The sequence below is a fragment of the Agrilus planipennis genome, unplaced genomic scaffold, assembly GCF_000699045.2.
Source record: "Agrilus planipennis isolate EAB-ADULT unplaced genomic scaffold, Apla_2.0 scaffold28, whole genome shotgun sequence".
NCBI lineage: Eukaryota > Metazoa > Arthropoda > Insecta > Coleoptera > Buprestidae > Agrilus > Agrilus planipennis.
In genome coordinates, this window is record NW_020438897.1 from 568,607 (window position 1) to 594,292 (window position 25,686).

At 34.0% G+C, this 25,686-nt stretch overlaps 1 protein-coding gene across 4 annotated transcripts in view; it reads right to left on the bottom strand.

Moving 5' to 3' along the window:
* Positions 1–25,686, bottom strand: part of LOC108744566 (5-hydroxytryptamine receptor-like) — a 305,073-nt gene that overhangs the window by 261,123 nt on the left and 18,264 nt on the right. The window contains exon 1 of one of the 4 annotated variants that reach the window (XM_018480411.2): positions 10,171–10,460. The exons of 2 other annotated variants lie outside the window; for them this stretch is intronic. The gene's annotated coding sequence lies outside the window, so the exon portion shown is untranslated. Of the gene's footprint in view, positions 1–10,170; positions 10,461–25,686 lie in introns of those variants that run through there. One more of the 4 variants, XM_018480408.2, reaches the window with a different exon arrangement.

Below are 25,686 nucleotides of genomic sequence, written 5' to 3' on the forward strand. Positions count from 1 at the left end.
AAGTCAAGACGGAAGGAGTAGAAGGGATATAAAGCAGAGGATAATAAAAAGAAGTCACTTCTATGCTCGCGAACGGTTAATTTGGAAATTCGAAAGACTGTTAACGTATGTTTGGAGGGCGGCGCTGTACGGGTGCGAAATATGAACGGTGGGCACGGCGGAAAAGAAAAGGTTAGAAGCGTTCGAAATGTGGTGTTACAGGCGGATGATGAGGATACCGTGGATAGAGAAGATTAGAAATGAAAAGACATTAGAAAGAATAGGAGAAGAGGACTCTAAGGAAGTCAATAAGGAGTAGGCGGGATAGGTTAGTAGGACACCTTCTCAGTAATGAAGGTCTAGTCAGAGACATACTGGAGGCAGAAACAGGAGTTGGGAGGAGTAGAGGTAGATCTGGATGTGGATGTTTATAGGGAAATGCGAAGACTAGCTCAGGATAGGAAAAATTAGAGGTGCGTGTCCAACTAGTTTTAGTACTGACGACCTTATGATGATGATGATGAATGCTGGTTTTACATAACCTGTATATTACGGAAAGAACTGTCAACAGTTACCTGATATGACGTCATTTATTTTAATGACCTGATGATCACGTGTATCGGTTTTTGTTTTCCATAACAATCATAAACTTTGTACATAATTAGTAATGTTTACTTCCAATTACCTTTGTTTTTTTTTTTAATTTTTAAACTCTACTGTCGCGTCTAAGCCACTTTAATTCAACAAACGCTTGTTTGCTATATAGCATTACGTATTATTGTAGGCTATTATCTATCGCTAATGCAGAGTCTGTGTCTACCACATAATCAAGCTTTCAATATCGAAACAGTCAATAACAAAGCGGTAATTAACATTAAATGTCATGTATTAATATTGATGCACAATGCCGACTAGAATTTAGCATAATATGTACAACATAATTTGGCTGGATATATATTTCTGTTAATTACAATTAATAATTAAAAAAGAAAAAAAAGAAAATAAAAGACTAAAATGATAAACATTGACAGGTGTTTCAAAACGCTCAGAATTTGTTGTGATGTAGCAGTTTGATTGCGTCCAAAAGTATCTTAGTAGGGTAATTCGCAACTTCAAGAAAATATAAAATATGAAACAGCAAACACGAAGCCGTAATCATTACAGCGTCGCGTCGTCGGTCCTCAGACCAGTTGCATATCCCCAAAACTAGAGCATTCCACATCACTAACTATTTGTGAACAGTAATCTAAATCTCCTCTTAACTCTTGTTTGCTTCTAATATGTCTCTAAATAACCCTTCATATCTGAGAAGTCTAAATATTTTTTTACTGACTACCGTCTTCTGTTCTCCTACCCTTCTAATACCTCCTCATTTCTACCCTCTATCCACGGTATCTTTATAATCTGCATGTAACACCAGAACTCAAAGCATTTATTTTAGAATTTCTAAATTAATCGTTTGCGAGCATAGAAATGATTACTTACTGTTAAAGGCAACTCAACCCTGCGCTATTCATATCCCTATAATTCCTATTCCATGTTAAATTATCTGACTTCCTATTAGATCCCTAAAATTAGCGACTTATAATTTTTGGTTTCCTATTTTTATATTTGCTCATTCCTTACTTTTTTCTCCTTTACATTCCAATACTTTTGCTTAGATTTGTTTATGACACCTTATAATTGTGAATATCATTAACTAATTATTATTATGATTATAAACTTATAATCATTGTAGCGATATTATAAACTGACGAAAAATTGTATAGTGTAATCAACCATTTTACAATTTAACGTATTATTTCTCGATAGTTTATATTTATAATATATCAGTGTCAAATCGTCAAATTGTGAAAATATCTGCAGATTTCATAATAATCTGCCTGGTTATATCACGCGTAAAATTGTGAACCTCCCCTGATTGGTCAGTCTAGTCTTGACGGTAGCTCCTTATGCATCGTTAGCTTTAGAAAACAAACAAATTTCAAATAACACAAGTATCTTCTTTATAAACACAAGATGATATTTTTGTCTTCCTTCAAATACTCCGATGATGCAATAGAAAATATGTCCAATATTTCTATTAGCATTTTTGCTTATAAAATACAAATCATCTAAAAGTTAATTCACGGCAAAACCCATATTGATACAGTGGTTAAATTTTATCAAGTTAAGTGCTCGTTCTAGATTTCATTCAATGCATCCGCGAAGGTTTTCTAAAAACAAGATCTGTTGATTATTTTAAATCGGTGTCGACAATATCCTGCATTTAACATTTCATCGATCGATTACGCCAAGATAAATCGACACCATCCGGCTACTAGTGCATTAATTTTCAAGGAATGAAAAAGTGTCTACATCCAGTTTATTTTCGAATTCGCATTATTCGGGTTTCGGCTAATGCGCACCTTGGCATAAATTGAGGATAAATCAAACAATCCCGGCCACGGGAAATCAGATGATAAACTTATTCTTTGAGAACGTTATTTTATACATTCACCAATACATATGTAGGTACATGTTTTGAACTTAAAATCGCAGATGTGCTTATAACTATTTCAAACGGCTGAAACGGACTAAAACAATGTTCCAGTTAACTTTTTAAATGTCTGTTTATCGTGAAATCACGAGCAGTATTTTCTCAAAATGTTGGTTTTAAAGAAGCGAATGAAACTATCTATATACAGACTTTATTTACAAATGAATTATTAACTATGAAATAATGGATTATAACTACAGACACAACGAAGAAAATATAAATTAAGAACGCAAGTTTACAAGAAGAAGGACAAAACGTAACCAACTCTAAATCATGTGACAAAATCAAAAATTCAGTGTTGATTGTAGGATTTCACGATCGGCGTCGAATATAGGTGAGTTGTTGTCCGGATTAATAGGCCATGGTCTGTTGGGTTGTTTTCACGACGTTTCATCTACAACTGGGGTGGACATTTTTAAGGGCGATGTCGAAGTTTTCTTTATTGCAAAACGGCGATAAGTGCACTTGAAAATGATCACCACAGTTGTGGATGAAACGTCGTCAAGACAACCCAACAGACCACGACTCATCAACTCGGACAACAAAATCAAAAATTGTTCTGGTGCCACCACCAATACTTGATATGCAACAAAAGAATACGAGCCAGAATAAGGGAAAAAGTCCAACAAGGTATTACTCTGCTTCGAACTATGAAATTCCTGTAACCTGCATACAATTAATCAGCATCCTTAATAAAATTAAGGAAGGTTGTTGTTGTCGAAGACGTTCGCAGAACCTAACCGTTAGGACCAAATCAGCCTATTATTGTTTGCATAAGAACGTTTAAGAGATATTTGACTATTTCGTATGCATTTGAAATTATGGAAATTTTCTACATAATAAAATAAAATAGGTTGAGTAATGATAAGCAGATCTATCTATAACGATTAAAAAAATATTAAAATTAAACTGAAACAATGTCGAAAATGAACAGTTCTTCTTCATTCTTTAAACATTAAAGATTTACCGAATAGTGATTCGTTTTAAAGTTCTTGGTAAAAAAAACCTTTTTCAAACACATTAAGTATTGTTAGAAAAATTCCTAAATTCAATTGAAACGTTTTTAAATTCGATAACCAATTTATAAAAGAACCTTTTTCTTCTAAGAATGTGGATGTTTCTAATTTAATTGTTTTTAATTACTTTGCCTCATACGTTAATTGTATAATTTTCGCTTAAAATTAAATTAAAACTCTGGTCCTTTTCCTACCAATTAAATAATAACAACAGGACATAATAATGCATGATGCAGTGAGAATCTTTGAAGCGGAGATGCACATGAAGCAGTTTGGTTCCCTGAAAATATCCATTTATCATATCTGAAGTGATGGTAGCGTTTAAATTAGCAACGTGCTCACATTGAGTGTAAAATTAAATTATCTAGCTGAGCTGACATATTGTATCGAGCGTTTTGCGATACACTGGGAGCATTTGAGGCAGATATATTAAAACAAGTCCTTTCAGGCATAAAAAGGTCTCTAATATACAAGTGAAATACGAATGCTGCACCTTTCGCTATAATTTGCTCTATGTGCTTTTTGCCTTATGTGAACAAAATTATATACAATTATTAAACATATTATAAGCAACACAGTGAGTATACATATTATAAATGAATTTCAATGCATATAGATTAATTAAACTATTAACAGGATTAGCTCATTAACTTAACTAATTAATGGAAAAATGTGTAAATTCTTTTTTCAAACCAGTGCTGTTTTAGTGAGGTTGGAGCAGCTGCTCAAAATACAGAATTTATAGATTTGTGTCATAATAGGGAACATTTTTGTACGTTTCGGTATATTTATTTTTAAGTCGGCAGTTTAATACAATAACTTGTTTTAGCAAATGTCTACATTATTTGACGAGTTGTTGCATGTGAGACAACAACATTTTAAAGATGGTATTTTTTGCTGTTCATAATTACGTCCACAAAATAGTGAAATGTTATGAAAGGAATTGCCTTTACATGGCTTTATATCTGGGCCTACACTGGCTTAAATGCAGCTCCGTTACCCGCCTAAATTCATTGCTGCATGATAGCAAATGTGCTGAGCAGCTCTGAGATACAGGCATATGGTCAGCCTCGATTGGGGATTAAGGATATTGCGACCCACTCGACCAAAATATCAGAGAATTCATTAAAAGTGATTTAGCACAACCATATCAGTGTAAATACACTAAATTTGTTGCTTTAATGTGCTTTAATTATTTGGAATAATGGCGAATAAAGAAAGTGAAATCACTCGACTGAAACTAAGGCATCAAATAAAGCTGGATTACTGAAATGACATACACTTACTTACCACTATCACTTCTATTAGTTGGAAACAAAATAGGTTCTATACCTATAGTTAGGTAGGCAGGTATATTTAGTTACAAATTAAACATTACTGCTAAAGAATGTAAGATCCGATAAGAAAGGATTCTATTAATATTTTCCTTTTGTCATCATAAAATCCCCAATCCTAAGACTGTTTGGATACGCACCTCTACCTATTTCCTATCTTGAGCTAATCTTCGCATTTCCCTAACACTAGAACATCCCAGATCCTTCATCATCATTGTCAGTCCTACGACTGGTTGGACACGCACCTCCACTCTTTCCTATCCTGCACCAATCTTCGCATTTCCCTAAAACTAGAACAACCCACATCCTTAACTATTTGTAAACAGTAACAGAGCAGGTGTACCTCTATTCCTGTTAACTCCTATTTCTGCTTCTCCTAACTCCCGTTTCTGCCTCTAATATGTCTCTAACTAGCCTATTATACCTGAGAAGGTGTCCTACCAACCTAACTTGCCTATTTCTTATTGACTTCCATAACGACTTAATTCTCCTACTCATTCTAATACCTCCTCATTGCTAATCTTATCTATCCACGACATCCAGATCATTCGCATGTAACACCACATTTCGAACGTCTTTAACCTTTTCTTTTCCTCCCATGCTTCGGACCCACCCACGTCCATGCTTCGCCGCGTTTCAAACATATACCCTTAACCACTTCTTCNTAATATTTGCCGAGTAGATACTAAAGCGAAATAGGGAATTGAAAATACTAAAATTGTCTATTTAATTTAAAATAATGTAATCTTGCAACTGTCTTTTTTCTTACAATTTTAATACACAGTTTAATTTGCCCCAATTTTATAATTTTTTCAAATCGTTGTACAGAACAAATGCGTGTAGGCTTTCACGGCCGACATCTTGAAATTTCCAAAGACAACGGCCACAAAGTCCAAAACCTAATACTTATTGCTATGAGTGGGTTATCCTATAATTTTTAATCTAGTTTTTGCCGGCCCATTGTTTAGATCGATTAATAATTATTAATTACACATCAAAAATCATTGTTTCGATCGATCTGGTATCACTTTATGTTAGACATGAGTAAAAATCAATGAGCTATTGACATTGATATCGCTAATTTATTCTATATGCGTATCACCCTCTGGGTTTACCCATAATTCACCGGAAAACCTTAAGCAATCATTTCACGTTTGGTATCTTTATTGATGTATTACTGCTTATCAATAAAGTGCATTGTTTTATAGGTAGGTACAACACGAAACCCTTTGCGCAACGATCGACCGACTGTTTTAATTTAAAATAATCATCTAACGGAAATGATTTCATTCAAACGCCAGCGTACATGGCAGTGGATTAAATATTTATTATATTTTGGGTGAAATTTAATTATCGCAACGTGAATATTTCTGCCCTCTGTCACAATAAATCAGCTCACGGTCGTATAAAATCGATGATTCATACCAAGTTTCTAAAGAAAGACCCTCAAATGGCAAGAAAATAATTGGAAAATTTCTATAACGTCAAGGAGATTTTCCGTTTCCGACAACGTACAATGAATTTATTTGACCTACCTTATTTATTCAATTTACATATGCTATTTTCTAGCAACGCCTTCCACGTTTCAAACTAAAACAATAAATCACTTGAAAAAAAATCTAATGTATAGTAATACATAGTCGATAATGTCGATATTCGCCTATTTTGTTTTATCCAAAACAAGACGAAAAAGAAAAAAGAGATATTGCATCTACCAGAAATCACGAAATAAGACAATATCAAAAACAGGATGATTATACAAGATCAAGATCGAGATATAAGCAAATCAAGAAGCTTTTCTTATCAAAATTGCTTCTGATCAAGAGCTTTTAGGGCATCTATATCTCGTTGTCGAATTAATCTGAGAATATAGTGAAGGAATGTAAATTATGTAGAGAATTAAATCGAAATGCTTGAATATTCCTGTACCGATTAAAAGAGAGGTTTTTTGACTGGGAATTTTATTCTTGTGTTTCATTAGGATGAAGATACAAAGCGTTCAAGTGGATTGACATAGCATGTTGTGCCGGCCGGCCAGCTTGCTCCTTTGATAGGGGTAGCGCTCAAAGCTTAGGCGTGTTTTGTTGATTACAGAAAAATATCTTTTAAATAATTTACTTCACTAAAAAAATTTTTGGCGGTACAGTTTTTGACTTTCCGCGGCCCGGACCTCGATCGCAGTGCTCTAGTGGTCTACAAAACAAAATAAAAATTTTGAAGCAAAACTAAAATATATCAATATCGATAAATATACTATACTTATTTTCCAAAGCCCATAACGGCACTACCAAAATTTCTTTTAGAATTTTATTTACATACGCAGATAATTTGTTATCTGTGTCTTCGTGTACATCATTCATAAAACAGATTAAATTCATATACGCTGTAAATAATCGACATCACTATCAATGGGGAGTACAAGTGTGTTATTATCTGCACTTAATATAAAATAAACCAGAAAAAAACATTTTCATATGGTTATCCTTTAAGCCTTTCAATATGCGCATTGGATAAACATTTTATAACAGTGATACGATAAAATTTATGCATTGATATTACATGCCACGAAATCCATGGAATATTGTCCATCTATCATATACATACGTATAATAATGTTTTAGCTTAGATTTGTTTGTGTGTGTATCTTCATCAGTCAGTTAAGGAATGGTTGGAAATTTCACTTTTCGGTTAAAAATTGTAGAAACAGGTAAAAGATAAGTGAAATGCTAAAATTAAAAGGGCTTGAATTTTGTCCAATGCAGCCCGCTAAATCCTTACGGAAATTGTCCTCTGTCAGACATATTGAAACATTGGCTTCGGGTAGTTCTCGATATGTAGACCAAAAGTCTCAATTGGCAATAAACCGTAAAAGTCATCTTTGTAAGATATGATTCCTTAAAGTTGCATTCTTCCGTAAGGACTTTCAAGGTACAATTATACCTATGCAAATGTATTATAGCTATGCGTTATGTATATTATGGGATGTGTTACGGTTTTGGACCAGGGGTGGTAAAATCTCAGCAAAAATGTAGTTCACCTTAACTTCATAGTGTAGGTACTTGTAGGGAATGTTGGTGTACTCAGAGGTGTAATCAGACACCAACATAGAATATATAGTTTATACGACGCAAGAAAACTAACAGTGTAATTGAGATTTTTGATTTACACGTCGAGGACTATCAGAATTCAAAGTTTCAAACAGTTTGACAGAGGTCCATTTTCCGTAAGGATCTAGCGGGGTCCGACTTTAACAAGCGGTTCAAAAGATATGTGCGAATTGAAACGCCAAAAAGCCGTATATGCCTTGCAATCATGATCTATAGAAACAGAAGGGTTATTCTATTCATTCGAGTGAGATTCGTCTACGACTAGTCGTTTTCACTTGCACCACGTGCTGACGAGACCCAAGAAGGTCAAATTGTGATCTACGCCTAAAGGTTTCCATAGAATACTGACCTCCATATGAACTTTTTGTTCTGTTTGGTTACGTGCTTATCACATAGGGTTAGTGACACCGCACTGGTTTTAGTTCGAGAAGTTGATGTCCTTATGGACCTTGTTGCACATTTTTGAATTTCACTAAAGGTATAATAGCAATATAATACAGATGGCGTTTACTATGTTATTTGCAGTAATTCAGTATAATAATAGAACTCCTGGATAGTCAACAGTAACTACAAAAAAAAATTAAAAGATTGCATAGGCCTACTTTGGATATTCAGGATGTTATCGTTCAATCGGAATTTTTAATTAAAAACGATCAATTTTGAAGTATTATAGTTAGCATTAGCATTAAACAATTGAAAAATAGAGGACGGGTCTAAATATCTACATTCGGGTGTAAATTTGGTTGAATGTTTGAGATTAGATCAATTGTTTAAATATTTGTTTTATCACGGTTCGAATTTGATCGAGTTTCAACACAACAGAAATGGAGACTGTTAGGTACATTACGAGGGTGGATTGATAAGTTTCCGGCCTAACCAAGAGATGACGCCACTAGGCCTACCTTGAGGTGACATTCTATAGTACCATCCTTGGATAGCTTGTAGCTATAGTTTCAGCCNATTGTTTAAATATTTGTTTTATCACGGTTCGAATTTGATCGAGTTTCAACACAACAGAAATGGAGACTGTTAGGTACATTATAAAATTATTGAAAAATGTTAAGGGTTAAGTGCAATGTAACATGTTAGATTAAATTGACATTTAAAGTGATGGGGCTGACAACGAAACGTTCAAATTCGGAAAGGTTATGGCTGGTGCATAATAATGTTCTATTTTTTTTTTTTTTAATTCGAAATAACTGCTAAAAATGCCTGAAATGTCTGATAATAGCGAACAGCGGAGAACTAACTTAAACCTTAAAGTATTTTTTGTTGAAATCTAATGAGTTCACTGATTTCAGGGTTTAGGTACTTCTTATTATTATCGCATCGCAAAAAGGTCGACTAGTAATTTAAATTTCGTCTCTTGAATTTCAACATAATTGCACAGATGGTAAGTATCGTCCATGAGATTAAATTCCTAAATGAACCGAATTTTACGGTAGGTATACAGTTCAACAGTGAAAAAAAAAAATAGAAATTAGAAAGTACAGATGATGTTTTTAGGCTCCTGTTACATTATTAGGTACATTAAATATATATATCTTGTTGGATCAGCCGTACAGAAAAAATTAGTGACCCAATGATGTGCCCATTAAGAACATATTATGATACCATCATTTTAGAAACTACAAAAAGTTGCTAATTTGTTTTTTATTCATATTGCTATAAAAGCGAATAGGTATATACCTACTTAAAATTAGATGTAAACACTAAAATATTCATAAGGAATAACGTCATCTAACTAATTTTTGGATGTTTATTTCAATGCTAATGTCAGGATACCTTTATCAAAATAAACAATTGTAATCATACTAAAACAATAACAACACGTATCTATCTCAGAAATAAATATTTTTTGTATATTTTGTCTTGTTCTGGCCTAGTTTATAAATTAATTGCCTTTACATAATATTACGTAGATATAGGTAAGTAATTGTAGATTTTTCTTATCTAAAATCGTTTTATTTATAGTGGAATATAAACAAATTGTATGTTAACCTTTAACCTTTCACTACAACTTTCTCTTTTCTAGTGGTGTTCATAAATTTTTCTATTTTACACACGTCTACATCCTAACAAGATGTTCAAGTGAATATAAATTGTATTGTACGTTTTAAAGGAATATAAAAGCAAAAACTTTTCTCAGTTGAGGAAATGGATACAAAAAAAAATCCGACTTTTCGCACGCTTACCTTCGAGTACAGATTTCGCCAATTTTCTTCTTCAGTGGAAGAGCACCATCACTAATGAAGGTTGATAATAGAAAAAGTTTCAGATTAAGAGTCTAACAGTATCCGTCACTGAATTACCTTCTCATAAAATATTTGGAAATTCACCGCTTCACAAGTTACTGTTCGTTAACCAAACAGGTTAGTACTTTATTTTCGTTGCAAGTCCAGTCAGTCAGTGGAAAGCGCAAAAAGATTCGTAGCGTTTCTACGCTAGAATACGGCATGAATAATACGAGACTGAAAACTGGCAACCCTCCTCGCTCCATAAGAGGTTGTGCACTTGAAATTCACGCACGCGCTCGGCCTAGACCCAACCCAGTGCAACAGTTTGATCCTCGAAGAAGAAGCTTTCGACACAGGACGCAGAAGGTTCGAATCGGATTGCATCCACCAAAGGATATACGACTGGATAGATAGATATTAGTGAAGATAATAATTTGCGAACGACGATTGAAATATATCCACATATACAATACGTACAGCTGGCTTAAAACGATTCTCATGTACACAACTTAGTTCCACTTCGTACAAATACATTCTTATTACGAGTTTGAAAGAACAATAACAGCGTTTCTACCATATTGATATGAACGAGATGCGGAGAATCGGAGCACATACTTTGTCAGAATAAAAACAAAGAAAAATATATTATTGTTTAGTTCAGCATAAAAGTAACTGCGTCTGTTATCAATTATAAAACGTACTAGCTGAAACCGTCCAAATTTGGACGAACGAAAACCATTGCCATGTAAGTGCTATGACATTTTTATCACGGCGATCCCCCAAACCATAACCTAACCTAAGTCCTTCTTTGAATAATATGAATGTCCTTGTTTTTGCAATTATTTAATTCCACTTCCAATTTTTAATTTGATACTTCTGATTAAATGATAACACCCTGCTTACCGAACGAAGCAAACGCGTTAGTTGTTTATATCCTTTGATTAGACGTTTTGTTGGTCTATTTTCAAAATATTGTGTTTCCAACCGAGATAAATGCTTACTGTTTGATTGTAGAACAGAAAGTTTTTTTGCTATTTTCTTTCATTAATATCACTTAAACCGTTCAATAAATTCGCATGAATGTTTATAAAAACCTAGTCTTTGTAAAGTTAAATTGCCGCTTCTTTATAATGTTTAATCAAAGAAACCTCCTTGCAATAAATTATACATGATGATTTATTCATTAATATAAAAAAAGCATAAAGCTATTTAAGTGTGTGTAACAAAATCATCATCATCATAAGGTCGTCAGTCCTAAAACTGGTTGGACACGCACTTCCACTGTTTCCTGTCCTGAGCTAATCTTCGCATTTCCCTAAAACTAGAACAACCCATATCCTTAACTATTTGCGAAAAGTAATCTAATCTAGGTCTACCTCTACCCCACCTAACTTCCATTTCTACCTCTAATATGTCTCTGACTAGATCTTCATGCCTCAGAAGGTGTTCTACCAATCTATCTCGCCTATTTCTTATTGACTTCATAGTTTCATCTGTTCTCCTCTTCATTTCTAACCTTCTCTATCACCAAACATACACCTTTAACAATCGCGAGCATACAAGTAACTTCTATTTATTGAATGCAACTCGACCCTGCGCTATCCTCTGCTTTATATCTATCTATCTTTATATTCGCTCTTTCCCAATGTTTCTTCCCTTGCATACCAGTATTTTTGTTTTGCTTTTATTCATTTTCATGCAATACTGTTTTGTCCATTTTATTTGAAGCTATCTCTAACTCCTCTTTGCTAGATGCTAACACTGCTAATCCATCTGCAAATCTAAGCATACTAATCTTTGGCCCCTGTATATCAATCCCTACTATAGTTGTACTGTCTTTAATGATGTTGATCGCGTCTTCCATGTACAGATTAAAAAGTAGCGGTAACAGTGTCCATACTTGAGTTATTATTCCAAACAAGTCATGGAAAATACAACGCCGAAAGAAATGGGCTACTAGTGCCCTCTGCCTGGGTTTTTCATTTTAGTAAGCCTAGCAATCCCGCAGAACCTACCAAATGAGCAAAAATATGCAGTTGGCATTTTCAGGAACTGAAAATCAAAATATCCACGAGAAACTGCCCTTAATCCTTTAATTATTCCTAAAGTTTATGACTGGAAACATTCAACAAAACAATTGGAATGAGAAAACTGGCACCAGTAGTCTCTCAAAGAACAGAACGTTTAATGAAAATGAAATTCCCTTGCATCAGTAACATGAAAACTCATAGTTTTCGGTTCTTAGAAATAGATTTTTGACGAATACATTGAGGTTAACTTCTTCGAAATTTTCTTTAAGGACCAAACTCGTTTTTTGACTGTGTTATTCTTACGAAGTAGGTAAACAAAACGGGACGTTAAAGAAGCGTTTCACACAGAATTGTTTATTGCTTGTTAGCATAGGGTATTATGATTTGTTGACTCCCAAGAATGCAAGAAAGCGCTGGCGGTAGCGTGTTATTTCGAAAACTTAAAGCTTACATGCTTAAACAAAGAGTGTGATGTTACAGGCGAATTGTGGAGATACCGTGAACAGAAATAGTTACAGATGAGGAGATGTCAATAATAAATATCCCTAGACAAAAATTTTCAGTCTCTCTCCACTCTCTCAGAGTCTTTCAGATTCTTTCAGCGTCTCTGAGAGCGTCTCTCACAGTCTCTCAGTTATTGCCTAGGTTTTCTTATGGATCTCTCACAGTCTCTGTATGAGAGACTCGAACGATAAAATTGTTAATTCAGATGTTCGATTCTCTCACAGAGAGACTGAATGAATAAAACTGAAAAATTGAGAGACTCGAGTCTCTCGTAGAAAGACTGGAATCTCTGAAATATGTTGAACTTAGAAAATTTTAATCATGCCTATCGAGACACCACTTATTGAGAGATTCGAGTCTCTCATTCAGAGACTGGATACGAAATGAGCATCTCCCTATGAGCGACTCGAGTCTCTCGTTCAGAGAGGCTAAACAGTTTTTTTTTTGACAGTCTCTCTCAGCGATACCAGAGAGACTCGATGAGAGACGGAGACTCAAGTCTCGATTTCAGAGACTCTGGGAGACTGAAACAACTCGGGAAGGCAAAGTATCATATGTAACGATTCTAATGTCGCAGTTGTTTTTGAAACTTTATTTAAATACAAGAGCGTGACTACATTTAAAAATAAATGCGTTATTACGTTATATTATTATGGAATTTTTATTGTTAGAGTCAAAATCTACTTTTTAATTCAATACAATCCAATACATTAAATTGTTTTAACATTATTATATTATTCCAAATAAATTGTCATGATTGTTATTGCAACTAAAACTGTTTCATCGTCAAGAATAATAAAAACTTTTGCGCGCAGTGTACGATACAGAAATATAATTAACTATTTGATTAAAAATCTAAATGAGTAAGCGTAGATGAAATTCCGTAGAGCTGGTATCATTTGCTGAATGGAAAAGGAGCATCTCGAGATGAGGTTTAAGAGGGAATAAAACCCTCGAACGAATTTGCTGGTAAGTTTCTCTCTCCACTGATGCCAGGCATTCTTATAAAGACAATGGCAACAAGAAGAGTAAATCGCCCGTTTCTGTATGGGAGCAAACAAAGCCACATCCCATTACGCTTTAAGTTGCTATTTTAAATTCTTAGCTTGACTTCGGACGTTTAAGTCGCTCTCTCGATCCGATTAAAATATCGTCGACTGAGACAGAGACACTAAAATGATACATTTCAATACTGACACAATACGATCTTATGCAGTTCACAATTATCCAAAGTCTGTTTTTTTAATAAACATTGTGAGTTTAACTGAACAGTACCAATTCATTATTCACATATAATTAACAACAAAGACAACAATAAAAAGAGAAAGAGTAAGAATAAGAGCGAAAGCCAATTGTCAGCGACACGGCTGCATAGGCGAAATCAGCGACTCGTCGACGTAGTCGAGTTATTTATTTTGATGGTCCTTGGCTCATATTAGTGTGGTACCGATCATGAATGTCCTCGAGGCAGCGGGCAAATTATTTCTGCAGCTAGGAGGCTCTTACAAAGGAAAAAGTTGCTTTTTAGCTAGGGGGCTCTTGCCAGGGTGCGATAGCTACCTTCTCTACCGTCTGGAACCCATAGCTCCGACATAATCAACGACTCCTTCTAGGCTACGAGTCGCAGACCGTTAACGTCTGCAACTCATTAAGCACCGCCAATCCTCCGTCGTCTCTGCCTAGAAACCTGCACCATTGTTCTTCGTTCTCATTGATGATTTTTTCTTTGTTATTTGGTGATAATATTCGAATGAATGAATTGGCAGTACTCCACCGATGATTAGATTAACTATTAACATAGCATTTTCATTGAATCATTTACAGTAAAATGAAAATTCGGGGTATATTACGGCCCTGGTCTAAGTGAACTATTCTGTCCAGACGTTTCGTCAGCTACTGCGGCTGATATCCTCAGTGGTAGTGCTGCGTTGGCAACGTGAACGTAGATTATATCTCTAGGGAGACCCAGTCGCTGTCGAGACTTCAGCCGCAGTAGCTGACGAAACGTATGGATAGAATAGTTCACTTAGACCACGGCCCTATAGCCCGAATCTTCATTCTACTATAGATTCCGGCCGTGAAAGCCTTTGTTCTTATACTGAATCATTTACTTTATCGACATGATATAATGTGTCACTGTGGGCAAGGGGGGCGACACTGGTAGTCAGATTTTATAGACTGCGTCCCTGAGTCAATCGTTAATCGATTGATCCTTAATTTAGTACATTGGATAGATACAAATGGTAACTAAAATAGTGTATTGTATTGACAACGATAGTGTTAATAAAATAATTTGTGTCATGTGGTTACAGGTAAATAATTATTTTTACAAATTTAATAAAAAGTTGCATATAATACGCTAGAACTTTGAACTTTAAATATCTGCAAAAAGCATCAATTACATTTTTACGTAACTGAAAGTATTTACAAATACAGCAGCAGATTCAAATGGAAAAGTAAAGAACAGAGAACTATTACCTCATATAAATTGCTTTAAAGGTAAATAAATTGAATACTTTCAAAGTCTCAAATGTTAAAAGCTCTATGCTGTTTCAACACAAGCGACATGATGGAAATTCTTGTTTTATATATCGACGTTGCTTCCTTTTAGTTTGTTCTCGCGGAAAATTTCTTAAGCAAACACGTGAAAAACAGCAATATCCCGTTTCCAAGCGGTAAATAATTTGATACTCAAGATAGCGAAAAATTATAAGCAAGAACAAAGGAATCTTAATGCTTTTTTCCTTTAAACGTTAAACAAATACCTAAGAGATAAAAATATGTGATGGTAATCGTCGAACATTTTCACATAAATCATTAGAATCAAAAATGAATTACGAACGGAGATAAAAAAGAAGTAAATATACCATTACTTACTGTTCTATTCAAGTAAATGGATTACAAAATATAGTTTAACTTAAATCCTTTAAAATTATAAAATTCTGCAAAAAACAACTATTCAACCAAAAAATAGGCATATATTTCATTTTAACTATCTGAAATATGAAATGTAGACAGATGTATTCTTAAAGCAGCCATTTATGATATTATTTAGCTTTTTTTCAGGGATATTATAATTTACGACAATAGTACTAATACGTGTGTAACAAAATTTTAATTTTAGTTGATCATAATTCATAGAGTTTTAATGTTTTACAGTTTGATACATTTTTGTAATATATAGCTCCAATTGATACAGTGGTTCAACTAGCGTCATATCTAGTAACACCTAGTACCGCTTTCTCTTCCAGAAAGTACCAAGGGTTTGTGCATTAAGTATAATAGAGCTCTGTAAGGGGGAAGGATCTAGTAAAAGGCTATTCTAAACTATGTATATGCGGAAGGGGGCAGGTTAATACAAAAGAAACGTGGTTATATATTATTAAAAGAAGATTTTAATAGTCAGAAGAAAAGGATGTACTAAATGTGTACTACCTATTACTTACATGCTACAGTCGGACTAAAGATGACATATTTACTGTGGTAGATACTTTGCAAGAATAGCTAATCCTGACGTTATTGTTTCACGTTGCTCGAATAGATTCCAAGGATAAAACATTGATGGAAAACGTAGGGAGATCAAAAAGTGATTAAAATGTGGTTTATGTATAGCATGCAAAAGTTATAAAAATTACAAAGACAGTGATTTACAAATCAGCACTTCTTTTACACGTTTTGCTGTTCACTTCTTCTTCTTTCGTACACCATTTCGTATTATTATTGAATCAATCTTTCTATGCTTTTTATACATTCTCTCCCTTTTTCCTTATTCCTACTATAACTTCCTTCTCGGCTAGACATTATTATTGGAACTTTGATAAATAGCGGTCATTTTTTGAAGTCAATGTTTTTAGAATACATAAATGATTATGTCAAGCTTATTGTATTAGAAAATACGTGTTATTAATTCTTCACTCCAGTTCATAGGTGTAAAAGGTTACATTTATCTCCGATTGTTGAATAAGGGATATGATGCTGCAAGATACAAGAAAAGTCTTATATGCATACTGTCAGGCTGCTTTTAGCAGTTCTCAACAGGTTATTAATTAACATTTATCTTGAAGACATATTCAATCCACGGTAGTTCACAAAGTAAAAAGGAATTTAATTACTATAGTAGAACCTTGATAGCTTAAACCTCGATAACGAAATGACCTCTATAAATTCATAAAATTTTGTGTTCCCTTCCCCTCGAAGTCCAAAACGTCTATTAATTAAAATAAAAACCCCCTATAACTTAAACGAATAATTTGGGCATCGCACCTCAGTAAGCAGTGAAAAGTGGTTTGAATCGGGAGAAAGTCTTCTATGTAAAAGACACGAAGAATTTCTGAATTTCCTAATTTAGAAAAATGCTTGCTTACATGGTTTAGACAGTGTAGAAATATGTAAAAACATTAGTGAAGCTGAAGAGTTTGCTAAGTCACAGGAAATCCATAATTTTAAAACTTAAACCCTTAGTAAGTAAAAACCTCAATAACTCTAATTATTTTACGTTTCCCTTGGTCATTATCTTATCTTCTTTCTACTTCTATAACAAAAACAGAAATGAATAATAGTATAAAGTTCTCAGTCGCTAATTTACTAAAGCGTTTTAAATGATATATAGATGTACATGTGCTTTGTTTTTTCCAATTGATACTGGAGTATTGTTTACTTTGGTAAAAATATAATTTACGACAACTTTGATTTTTTGAACCTTTACAATAACATATCTATGACTGGAGAGTTAGAAACTAATTAGTCAGTATTTAAATTTCCCATTTTCAGTCAATACATATAAATATAAATCAATCAATCAACGGTCAATAATTCTAAACGGCCGACATAAAAATACTAAATGGTTAATACAAAAATAATAATTGATTACTACTTAGGCTAAGTTTGGTTAGGTTTGTTAGCTACTTATACTTCATTTACTTTCTCTAGTGATTTGTCCCTTCCAATGTCTTGGATGCGCGCTGGCGCGTAGGTAGAGAGAAAAAAGCTCATTATACTCTCGGCTCTTGTTTATTAAACATACTTTTTCATACAGTACCTGCCAAAAAATTTGTTCAATCATGAATAGTAGTGCGAGTCGAAAACAAGCCTTAAACCCTTTAATATGTCTTCAAATATAAACAAACATCTCGTTGATATTTTCAGTAGTAAATGGTATTAATAACAGCACATTTGAGCAATGCAGTTGCAGTGGACAAAATGGTAAATTTTTCCGTGCAGTACTGTAGGTATTATACGCTCCTCGCCAGTTAAGAATTTGGCCGAGAGTTGTCTCCTTCCTTTTCTGGCCTAGTGCTGTTCTCTTCTACTTTGCGCCGGTCAAACTGAAGGTCACATCGCTACAGAAAGTAAACGAAGTATAGTTTAATTACTTGCCTTTAAACACCGACCCTACATAATATTCAAATAATGACAAGAAGGGATTAGCATACTAACCAGTAATATACAAGTCATTAAGTATTTCTCCACTATTTATGTAGAACGTAAAGTAAATTATTACCGTGACATCAATACCAATCGGGTTATTATATAAAAAACGAAAAGCGAATAAACGATCGGATATCGTGTTGCAGAAAAAAGGGAGGCGGAAAGGGAAATTGGGCCAAAACCATGTCAGAAAAACAAAGAGTGCTATCGGATATCATCCAATATCTTTCCAACATGTGGGAATTTATGTATTTCCCCCTCGTTGGCAACGTAAATAAATTCGTATTCGGTTTTTCAAGCCTACATGTACCTATGGCTACAAAATATCAGATTATTCGCGGTTGTGTAGAAAAACTTATCTGAAACGTATTTTGTCTGCACCTTTAATCCGAAATGATACGCCCTCAATCTCAGTCTTCGGGCGCTTTTTGAAGAATATTAGTAGGAAATAAATTAGAAACTCAATAAACATATCTGTTAAATTACAATACCAACTGGAAATATTAAACCATATCGGCAAATAATTATAATTATACAACACGCTACTGAAGTGAAACTTCTTCAAACACACAAACATACCGCGATAGGGGTTAAGGAATTGGTTTAATGGTATTATTTGTACACTATGCTTCGCACGGGTGCAATGCTGATAGTAAATATACTATAGAATGTCTCTATATACAACAATCACAGCTTTTTTGTCATTAGACAATACAAACCGGCCGGTACCGCCGCAACCGCTACGTCCCTGCATTTTAAGTCTGTAATATCTTCGAAAATATCCATTTAAATTACATGCAGTAAAGGGCCATATTAATCTATATTAAATGCACAATGTATTTAAAAGCACTTAATTGAATAAGGATTAATGCTGTATTGCTTAAAATCGCTTCGTAAATAAGGCATTATTTCTAGTAAAAAGTAAAGGATAAATGGTTATTGTGGGTTATCCCTAAGAGACAGGCATATACCATCACGGACTTTTTTGTAGATCTTTTTAAGGTGTACAATACTGTAGTACATTATTTTGATCTATCTCGTAGGGCTCAGCCAGCGTTTGCAATGTAAGCGCAAAAAAATGTGTTTATTAACGAAATTACATTACAAATCTCTAAAACTATCAGTGTTTCTCTACTATATTATGCATGTATTATACATATAAACCTTCCTCTTAAGTTATTCTATCTATTAAAAAAAACCGCATTATCTAAGCATACATAGGGACAGACAGAGGGGAATATGCGTTGCATGATTTCGTTACATAGCAACTCGCATGAAACGAACTTACCCTACCGTGCGTAAAGAAGTTTCACTTCAAAAATTTAGTTAAATATGAGATCTTTGATGTCACACCAATCATGGAAAATATATTTCTCAAAATAATAGTAAAAAATAGGATTCGAATCAACTAACGCAACAAGGAATTAGACGCTGAAAGATGTTTAGTACGTACAAAGACCCCTGATTCCTTCATGTTATTGAGGAATTACGACCGATCGATCATTAACCAATCACTGTCATAAGCTTCAATCATAAAAATCTCGAATGAGGTGACTGGAGAGCATAATAACTAATAGTTCCTTAAGTGCTTCTTGTAAGTCATTTAAAGAGAAGCAATAGTGGTAGCAATCGATGTTAACGTAAAGGTTGATGGATGACATGCCAGCGGTCAACCGACGTGGATTTGGGTTTCCCTTAGCTCGTCTTACTCGGCCGAATGCGACAGGATCAGCAAGGATAATTGATTCAGTTTAAGTTGGTGTGTTTTCCTAAACTTGTTTCCTAACGAAAATCCATTACAAAGTTGCTAAACTAATCGCGTGATAAAAGTATTTCGTACAACATGAAACTCTTATTTTAGAAATTGGGACTTTAGTGGAAAGGGAGGAGTTAAATACCTGGGCCTCCTTCCAAACAAAGGTCGACAATTCATCATAACATATTTCTATAGTATTATTATCGTTTTAAAGAGGCAGTACTCCAGTAGATTTCGATACTTATATGAAGATATTTTTGTATTTATTAAACAAAGACGATTTTACCATAAGAGCTATGGAGATAGTGTACATCACAAGGTTTTTCTTATACCACATTAAACGAATTATATTATATTCATGATTAAACATACATACAATTTAGACATCTTTTTAGAAGTGAATTAGTTTAATATGAAATATTATTCTGAAAATTCATTTTTGAATTTTATACCCACTACACGCTACCTCAAATTAATGAGGGAAAAATTGTTGCTGTTGTCACACCCCCGCCTCATTAATTTGGGGTAGTTTGTAGTGGGTTGAAAATTCAAAAACGAATTTTCAGAATAATATTTCATATTATATTCATATATATATTTATCTAGAACTTACCAATCACAAGTTTCGAAAAAGACACCCCATCATCATACTAATTTAAAAGAAAATTAAAGTTATGCATTGACGCTGCATGTACTCTATTAGCTCGATTCATAATAAAAGTAATTCAAATATTGTTTATCACAAACCAATTCCTGATTTTGTTAATAGCAAAATGGGCTACCAGTTTTCCCGGTTAGGTCTTAGCCCTTTTCTTGTTTAATCCTTACTTCGATTTGTCTAAACAAAATTTCCACCACGGCATTATCTCGTATTAAAGTCAATTTAATTTTTCAGTCAGCAAGCAATTACATCGGTAGTCCATCAACACCTCCAATTTTTGTATTTCCTCCGGTCTTGTCAGTTTTCAGTGGGGTTAACTTTGAGCAAGTAAAGACGGGCTGATGCCAAAGGAAGTTAGATAACTCAGGGTGGAAGGAGCAGTAGAGATATGAAACAGAGGATGGTGCAGGGTAGAGTCGTCTTCAACTTCTGTGCTAGCGAACGGTTAATTTAGAAATTCGATGAAGGTTGTTAAAGGTGTATGTTTGAAGCGCGGCGCTGTACGGATGCGAAACATGAACGGTGAGTGCGGTGAAAAGAAAAGAATAGAAGCGTTAGAATTGTGGTGTTACCGACGAATGAAGAGGTATTAAAAAGAATAGGAGAAAAGGGGACTCTATGGAAGTCAATTAAAAATAGGTAAGACAGGTTGGTAGGGCACCTTTTCAGTCATAAAGGACTAGTAAGAAACATATTAGAAGCAGAAACAGCAGTTAGTTGGAGTAGAGGTAAACCTAGATTAGCTCAGGATAAGAAAGAGTGGAGGCATGCGTGTCCAACTAATCTTATGATATCAGTACTGTTTACCCTGAAATATTATCGGAGATTGTTGATAACTCCGCTTCTAATTTAACCAATTTTGTTATCTGGAAAAAATATGAAAAGTTAAGAAATCTGAGTACTCTTCCGCATGTATCAATGATTAATGATTTTTGTAGTTTGTGCGTAAATTTATGCACTTTCAACTATTCTAGGCTGGGCATGTAATGTTTTAGGTAAGTCTACTGATGAAACTATTATTGATTCTGATTCCACATTTATTTTATTTCGTCGGCTAAAGATTATTATTTTGGATTATTATTATTATCACTACTTCGATTATTATAAATAATAATAACCGTTGGCCTTGCCTTAATGCAGAAGTTATCACCCTACGGGTTATATTGCTCGATGGTTTACTTGGCACTAGTTTGAGCTCTCTCAATAGAAGTTCAAGATTAAACACAGCTTTCCTTGAATAACCCCTTCCTTTTAGACTTACCCTCGTCAACGACCTCCTTAAGTTGTGATGTGATTAAACGGATTTTGCTGAAACAGGCGCTCAAGAATACTAGCACGAAATATTGTACATATTAACATTGTGTCGATAAGAATTAACACTGCGATTGTTAAAGCCGATGTGGGCGTAAACACGTAATGTCAAAGTCACACATACTGCCAAGACTAAACGATAGAATTTTCAAAACACCATTCATGTTCTATTATTTTGAGATTTTCCCAAAACAATAAGGAAAATAGAATCTATTCAATCTTGCCAATTTTCGGCAATTTTCAAAAGCGCAGCTAATTAATTGTAATACAGTTAAATTAATTGTCCCAATACTGATATTAGGTTCGGCGAAAAGGAGAAGGAATAAAGATTACAGAAGATAATTTGTTATTGATGTGCCTTGGATTGACATTAGGTGTAAAGAAGTACAAGAAAAGTTTGAAGTAGATAAAACAGATGAGGCTTATAATAATTAAAAGGAATTTTAGAAACGTAGGGTATAGGTGGAAAGAACATTTAGAGAACCCATAAGCAGGCGATGAGATATATTAGAGAAGGAAGTTACTGGGGAGATAAGTTAGCTAGGTTATCCCATAATGAGAGAAGAGTTCGATGTAGCATTAAAAAACTTAATTAAAAACCGAATTAGATTAACGATTATAGTAAAGTAGGCGTAATACTATGGTTGTTCGGAAAGTCATTTCGTTTTTTCCCGACAGAGGATTTAATTGTATTCTTTTGCACCCAACTTCACATTTAAGCCGTATAATTTTTATATGCTTTGAGAGCTCATATAGCAAGGCTTGTGTGTGAAAAATTCCAATTAATTCTACGCAGTAGTTTTTGGTTGGTGCCCTTTTAAATATGGAGAGCGATAAGCAGCATTTTCGACATATCTTACTGTTTTACTACAAAAAGGGTAAAAATGCTGTTCAAGTTAGAAAGAAATTGACTGATGTGTATGGAGAAGGTGTGTTGACAGTACGCCAGTGCCAGAACTGGTTCGCTAAATTTCGATCCGGCAATTTTGATGTCGAAGATGCACCACGTTCGGGAAGGCCTGTTGAAGCCGATAAAGACGCGATAAAGGATTAGTTGATGTGAACCGACGAATAACAACACGTGAGATCAGATTGAGGTTAAATTTATCAAATTCAACAGTTTATGACCACTTGAAAGGCCTGGGATTATCCTCGAAGCTCGATGTATGGGTTCCCCATGTTCTCGCAGAGAGAAATCTGTGTCGCCGCATTGACGTCTGCGATTCGCTTCTCAAACGTCACGAAAATGATCCGTTTTTGAAGCGCATCATCACTGGGGACGAAAAAGGGTTGTATACAACAACGTCAAACGCAAGACGTCATGGAGCAAAAAAGATGAACCGGCTCAAACCATTTCCAAAGCCGATATTCACCAAAAAAAGGTGATGTTGTCACACAACGATTAATTCGTAAGTCTACTGTCATCAGCTGGACAAACTGAATGATGCACTTCAACAGAAAAGGTCAGAAATAATCAACAGGAAATATGTAGTGTTTCACCAAGACAACGCGAGACCTCACACAAGTTTGGTCACTCGCCAAAAGCTTTTACAGCTTGAATGGGATACAATGCTACACCCACCATATTCTCCAGACCTGGCACCATCGGATTATTATTTGTTCCGGTCACTCCAAAATTTTTTAGACGGTAAAACCTTCACCTCAAATGAGGAGGTCAAAAACCTCTTCGATCAGTTTTTTGCCAGCAAAGGCCAAAAATTTTATGAGCGTGGAATTATGCTACTACCAGAAAGATGGCAAAAGGTGTTGGACCAGAACAGTCAATATATAATTTAATAAAGTATTTGTTTATTATACGAAAACTGTCTTTCATTTCCACAAAAAAAAACGAAATGACTTTCCGAACAACCCTATATATGTAGCTGTTTATAACACAGTCTTGTTTTTTTATCAACATATTGTCAACCTGAATTGTAACAAAGTCTAGAAATTTATAACGTATATTCTTAAAACAAAATATTTGAAAGAAGTAGGTAATTTCAAGAATTCTCTTTGCCTCATTATTAACACATTGCACTAACTTTTGGCTTCGAAGTTCAGAAGCATTGGTTTTATAATTAAGGCTAACAAAGTCATCCCTTCAGCGAACAAATTTTAGGAGTGTCGTTAAACGAAATAACATTTTAGGAAGTTTTGAAAATCTTTCCAAGAGTGCTTGCTGGTATAATTTTATTTCCTGCTACTTTCCGTTAGTAGTTAATTGTTAAGCATTTCCTTCTATTCCAAATAACTTACGGAAATACGTATCCCTACAAATGTAGTGCCTACTTGAGCTGGTGCACTGTTATGCACACTTTTACTAAAACAATGAATGCAAAATTACGTAGAAAAATTCTACAGTTTCAATTTTCAAATGAAAAAAAAAAAAGAATGATACTCCAATTTTAACTGAATTTGATAAACTGTAGAATCAATACAACGATTATATGAAAAACTCCTATAGCCAATACACAAAAAAGTCTATGGTCTGGACAGTAACTCCTATAGAAAATAAAATTCGTTATGAAATACAGTTGGTCAATTAATAGATATTATTTCTATAACTAAAAAATAAAAATATCTTATATGTCTTCATCGACTAATTTTATTGGTATCCGCTTGTGCTCAGAAAGAGTATTCTTTAAAACAGAAAGGTGGAAAATCAAAAGTTGTAAAATTGTTTACTGTTACTTTATTATCCGAAAACCACGAATGGAGGCTATTCAAATATCGATCTTTTAGTCCCGCAAGTGAACATGAATTTAGAGTAATTGTACCATCCGCTTATGCATATACGTTAAAGCAGAGGACCGAAAATAGTGCCTGCGTACTCCAATATCTACTTACGACAAACCTGCCTGACCATTTCACAAAGCAATTTAGACACTGACCTGTCAATTTAAAGTATAAAAAAAGTATGCATGCTTACTACTCCAAACTAATATTTTTAGGATAAAGGCATGTACTTAACGAACAAAAGAGAATATTATTAACCGTTAAATGCTTTTGATTACATTTAAAATGTTACATAATGTATCTGAATATTTCAAATTAAAAAAAAGAAGATAAAGATTTGCTTTTATTAACGCCTATTATAATTATTACTAAACTTATTCTGCACTTAAAATAGAAAATAACCTTCTAAATTTCTATCTGTAATAATAATAACCTACATATATGACAGCGCATTTCCCGCTTTTATAATTCCAGAGACTGAATATCACTTTATTGTTATATGATAAAACGAATTTGTATTTGTTCGTGAATTTATCCAAATATATTTAATGTGAAGAAAGTCATTTTCTATGCCTACTCATACATATCATTTGATAGTACAACCTGTTAGTGAAAGCGAATCTTATTTTTTTTTATTCTAATTACCTATCTATAAATTTATTTAAATAAAAACAATATTTCTGTGCAATGTTCTACATTGTCGTTAGGGTCGCCAGATGGTCGGGATTTGGAGTGATTCTCCCGAGTTTTTGTATGTCCTCCCGACTCCCGTCAAAGTAAAAAATCTACCGAAATACAACTTTCATTTTATAAAATAGTAATTTTAAGTTTCGAATTTTGATTTCAGTGAGAACTCCTTTTACAAAAGACTCTTCCAATTTTCACTAAAAAAGGAGACTTTGTTCTCATGGAATGAGCTCTTGAATCTAGTAGAAAAATTGAACATTTCTAATGACATCAATAATGATGAATAGTATAATGATTATTGTTATTTAAAATAAATATTTAATTTAAATCACCGCCCAGAAGGAAATATGAATATGCCCTAG